Here is a 5,931-nt window from a genome sequence, read left to right as displayed (position 1 = left end):
CAACAGAAGGATCTCTGTTTGTTTCCAAGGCAAACCATTCAATATCACGGTAATCCAAGTCTATGCCCTGACCAGTAACGCTGAAAAAGCTGAAGTTGAACAGTTCTATGAAGACCTATAAGACCTTTTAGAACTAACACCCCCCAAAAATGTCCTTTTCATTATAGGAGACTGGAATGCAAAAGTAGGAAGACAAGTAACACCTGGAGTAACAGGCAAATTTGGCCTTGGAATACAGAATGAAGCAGGAAAAGGCTAATAGAGTTCTGCCAAGAGAATGCACTGGTCATAGCAAACACCCTCTTCCAACAACACAAGAGAAAACTCTACACATGGACATCACCAGATGGTCAACACTGAAATCAGATTGATTATATTCTTTGAAGCCAAAGATGGAGAAGATCTATACAGTCATAAAAACAAGACTGGGAGCTGACTGTGGCTCAGATCATGAACTCCTTATTCTCAAATTCAGACTTAAATTGAAGAAAGTGGGGAAAACCACTAGACCATACATGTATGACCTAAATCAGATCCCTTATGATTATATAGTGGAAGTGAGAAATAGATTTAAGGGACTAGATCTCATAGACACAGTGCCTGATGAACTATGGATCCCTGTCTCTGTATACAGGAGACAGTGATCAAGACCATCCCCAAGAAAAAGAAATGCAAAAAAGCAAAATGGCTGTCTGAGGAGGCCTTACAAATAGCTGTGAAACGAAGAGAAGCAAAAAGCAAAGGAGAAAAGGAATGATATACCCATTTGAATGCAGAGTTCCAAAGAATAGCAAGGACAGATAAGAAAGCCTTCCTCAGCGATCAATGCAAAGAAATAGAGGAAAACAATAGAATGGGAAAGACTAGAGATCTCTTCAAGAAAATTAGAGATACTAAGGGAACATTTCATGCAAATATGGGTTCAATAAAGGACATAAATGGTAGGGATCTAACAGGGGCAGAAGATATTAAGAAGAGGTGGCAAGAATACACAGAAGAACTGTACAAAAAAGATCTTCATGACCAAGATAATCATGATGGTGTGATCACCCACCTAGAGCCAGACATCCTGGAATGTGAAGTCAAGTGGGCCTTAGGAAGCATCACTACGAACAAAGCTAGTGGAGGTGATGGAATTCCAGCTGAGCTATTTCAAATCCTGAAAGATGATGCTGTGAAAGTGCCGCACTCAATATACCAGCAAATTTGGAAAACTCGGCAGTGGCCACAGGACTGGAAAAGGTCAGTTTTCATTCCAATCCCAAAGAAAGACAATGCCAAAGAATGCTCAAACTACCGCACCATTGCACTCATCTGCACGCTAGTAAAGTAATGCTTATAATTCTCCAAGCCAGGCTTCAGCAATACATGAACAGTGAACTTCCAGATGTTCAAACTGGTTTTAGAAAAGGCAGAGGAACCAGAGATCAAATTGCCAACATCCACTGGATCATCAGAAAAGCAAGAGAGTTCCAGAAAAACATCTATTTCTGCTTTATTGACTATGCCAAAGCCTTTGACTGTGTGGATCATAATAAACTATGGAAAATTCTGAAAAAGTGGGAATACCATACCACCTGACCTGCCTCTTGAGAAACCTGTATGCAGGTCAGGAAGCAACAGTTAGAACTGGACATGGAACAACAGACTGGATCCAAATAGGAAAAGGAGTACATCAAGGCTGTATATTGTCACCCTGCTTATTTAACTTATATGCAGAATGCATCATGAGAAACTCTGGACTGGAGGAAGCACAAGCTGGAATGAAGATTACCAGGAGAAATATCAATAACCTCAGATATGCAGATGACACCCCCTTATGGCAGAATTGAAGAAGAACTAAACAGCCTCTTGATGAAAGTGAAAGAGGAGAGTGAAAAAGTTGGCTTAAAGCTCAACATTCAGAAACAAAGACGATGGCATCCAGTCCCATCACTTCATGGCAAATACAAGGGGAACAGTGTAAATAGTGGCTGACTTTATTTTTTGGGCTCCAAAATCACCGCAGATGGTGATTGTAGCCATGAAATTAAAAGACACTTACCCCTTGGGAGGAAAGCTATGACCAACTCGGATAGCATATCAAAAAGCAGAGACATTATTTTGTCAACAAAGGTCCATCTATTCAAGGCTATGGTTTCTCCAGTGGTCATGTATGGATGTGAGAGTTGGACTATAAAGAAAGCTGAGCACAGAAGAACTGATGCTTTTGAACTGTAGTGCTGGAGAAAGAGAGTCCCTTGGACTGCAAGGAGATCCAATCAGTCCATCCTAAAGGAAATCAGACCTCAATATTCATTGGAAGGACTGATGCTGAAGCTGAAACTCCAATACTGGCCACCTGATGTGAAGAGCTGACTCATTTGAAAAGACCCTGATTCTGGGAAAGATTGAGGGCAGGAGGAGAAGGGGACGACAGAGGATGAGATGTTTGACATGGGTTTGGGTGTACTCCAAGAGTTGGTGATGGGCAGGGAGGCCTGGCATGCTGCAGTCATGGGGTCGCAGAGTTGGACAAGACTGAGCGACTGAACTGAACTGAACTACATTATTATCTTTGAGAGACTTTACATTTTTTTCCTTTTCATTTATATCTGAGTCCAATAAGAGATGATTTTTCAAATGATGGAAGATTGGGACCAGATTATTTTTTCATGTAACATATAGTTGGCGAGGTCTTCATTTCCTTATCTCTAGCAAATGTCTATAGAAGTTGGGTCAATTCCTGAACTCCTTGTAAATGCCTCCCACAGGCAAGAGGCCCCATTTGGCCCACTTCTCCAGGATTTTCTTCTTTTTCTTCTCTTGCCTTACAAGTTATTGGGTTCTTCCTCATTCTCTGAGGTCTTCAACAAAGTTCTTTTTGCTTGTTTGTTTATTTTTCTACCTTTTCTAGTTATTATTAGTAAGTATATGTCAGAAATAAACTAATATGCCATAACCCGAAGAATGGCATTTTTAATTAAGAATGAATGTTTTACATTAATTGTTGTTTCTAAATATAATGAATTACTCATTTATTTCCTTCTTTTGTACATTGTATAGACTAAATGCTGCTGCTGCTGCTAAGTCGCTTCAGTCGTGTCCGACTCTGTGCAACCCCATAGATGGCAGCCCACCAGGCTCCCCCATCCCTGGGATTCTCCAGGAAAGAACACTGGAGTGGGTTTCCATTTCCTTCTCCAATGCATGCAAGTGAAAAGTGAAAGTGAAGTCTCTCAGTCGTGTCCGACTCTTAGCGACCCCATGGACTGCAGCCTACCAGGCTCCTCCATCCATGGGATTTTCCAGGCAAGAGTACTGGAGTGGGGTGCCATTGCCTTCTCTGATAGACTAAATAGACAATACCAAATATTCCATGTTGCACAAGACTATTCCAATTTTAGCCCTGGAAATCCAGTATCTCAAGAAACCTTGTAAACTAAGGAACCAGGGCAACTGTTTAACCTATTAGTAAGGGAGTATATATTGATAGATATTCTTACATTATACTTTCCATCTAATTTTTTGGAAAGTCCTACTTGTCCATAGAGTACTAATTCTTCAACCATCACTTGCACTCTGTTAAAAGCTAGGTTTCAAAACCTTTTTAAAAAGGGTTTTATATTAGCTAAGATTAGTTTTAACTGAATGTAACAGATTAAACCAAAATAACCATGTATAACAAAATAAATCTTTTTTTTTTAACAAAATAAATCTTTTCTCAAGTTTTGAAATTCTAAAAGTAGTAAGTTCAGAGCTAGTGTGATCAGTTCTCCATGAAGTCAGACTCCTGATATCCTTTAATTTTATTACTTTGCCATAAATGGCCATTCCATAGGTCAACTCCTGATCTGTGTGGCTGCTAGAATACTTTCTACAAGTAGAAAGAGAGGAGAGGGCTTTAATCTTTCCCTTTAAAGGTATTTTCTAGAAGTTGTGCAAAACCACTTCTGTTTGTATCTCCTTAGCCAGAATATAATCACACAGTCATACATGGATAAAATAGATATTTAAATTATTTGTGCTTTATTTTGATTAATCATTCACCTAAACCCAGAATATATTACTAATGAAAAAGGCAAGTGTTTGTCAACAGATGAATGGAGTGAGAAAATGTGATTCACATATCACTTCACACCATTGCTTCATTGTAATAAATATAGTACACAGCCATAAAAAAGAGAAGTCCTATCATTTGTGATAGACCTGGAGGTTATTATAAGTGAAATTCTTTATTATCAACAGATTCAATATGTAATTAGAAAAATGTTTGTATGTCATTGCAACAGAAGCAATATACTTTAGTTTGTTTACAGTCAATTTTACAGTTTGCTCAGTTGCCGGGAGCCAGTGAGGCATTCCACTCATGACAAAGGTCATGAGGAAGGAGGCTCGGCATACGCAAAGGCGGGATCGAGCCTCAGGAGTCCCCCTGGATATTCTCGAGCATCTACGCCCAAAAAACCAGAGTCTGCCTACTTTATTGCTTTGTGCTCTCACCTCTGACTTTACTGGGGGCTGTCCCCCACCACCATCTTGCTCTCTCTGTCAAACAGTTGACTTACAGCTCCAATTAATAAGTTCCTGGGCATTAGGAGTGTTTAAATCTAAACCACTCAGATAGCTCTCTAACTCGCCTGACAAGTTTACCCAGACTCCTACAGCTATGATTGTTTACAGTCTCCTAGCCTCGAGAGGCACCAGAAGCTTAAGATATTCAAATAGCTTAGAGCCTCTCAGAGAGTTAGAAACTGTCAGTATAAAACTAGTAAAAGATTTCATTGATGAGCCAATGCTTGCTGCCAAGTTTTCACATTCCCTGTATTATATCCTTGAATATGTATTAATTAATATAGTTGTTATGTAGAAAAAATAAGTAGTGGCCTTAGTGTTAGCAACTTTAGATCTTTAAGGTAATAAATTCTTTCCTTTGTTGTAAACCCATTACACATCCGCCCTATAGGAATGCAATTTTATCTAATACCTTCGGAAGATGGCGCCAAACCTTAAAATAATTACTCTTAGAGAAAATAAATCTTTGTCAAGAGTCATAAAATGTTAATAGGTCTTCTGGCCAGAAGATGATGTAAATCACCTAAACCATTTGTATACGATAAATTTGCAGGATAGAAACCTTAGTTTTTGATAAGGATCAAAGACTGCTGACTTTGCATCCCCTATTATCCTCTATGTGTAACTTAGGGTATATAAGCCCCTGTTGAAAATAAAGCTACGGGCCTTGCTCACCAAAGCTTGGTCTCCCCATGTCATTCTTCCCCTCAATTTCCAGCTGAGTCTCCATCTGGAGCATGGAAATCCTCTGCGACCATTTATTTGCCTGGGCTTCTAAGACCCACTCGAGAAGGTGTCTAAGGTGGGGCACCTTCTGCTATTCGAGAGGGTGCCTGCGGCCTCCGTGGTCAGAGCTAACCTGGTGTCACAGGTTATATTGATCTTCCGCATAAACCAAGCTACTCAGCCTCTTTTCTCCACTGAATTTTCCTACTGAGCTATCCTCATTCTATTATTCTTTATATCTTTGATGAATAAATAAATAAATAGGTCACCAAAGCCGTCTCCCCTTCGAATACCCTGGATCAGCTGGGGCTGGACCTTGGCACTCAGCTGCCATTTTATATGTTTTATAAACATAGTTGCTTACTATAAATTATATGTTAAAAATGTTCTGTTTATTTTAGCCTCTAATCCACTATTTTGTGTGGGTAGCAAACACATTGTTATTTTGTGCGTGGTGAGTACTAAGTAAAAACAAGGCTATTTTTAAACTTCTGAATAAAAAATTCATGATATTTGATAATGGTGGGTGTTTGTGTATATTTTTAACATATTATAAAATATATATTTATTGTAAGTTGTATTTCTAATCATCCTAATAGCACCAGAAGTTCCCCTGGAGGAGGAAATGGCAAACCACTTCAGTAATCTTGC

The sequence above is a fragment of the Bubalus bubalis genome, chromosome 7, assembly GCF_019923935.1.
Source record: "Bubalus bubalis isolate 160015118507 breed Murrah chromosome 7, NDDB_SH_1, whole genome shotgun sequence".
NCBI classification, from domain to species: domain Eukaryota; kingdom Metazoa; phylum Chordata; class Mammalia; order Artiodactyla; family Bovidae; genus Bubalus; species Bubalus bubalis.
Note: the sequence above shows the minus strand (reverse complement) of the source record.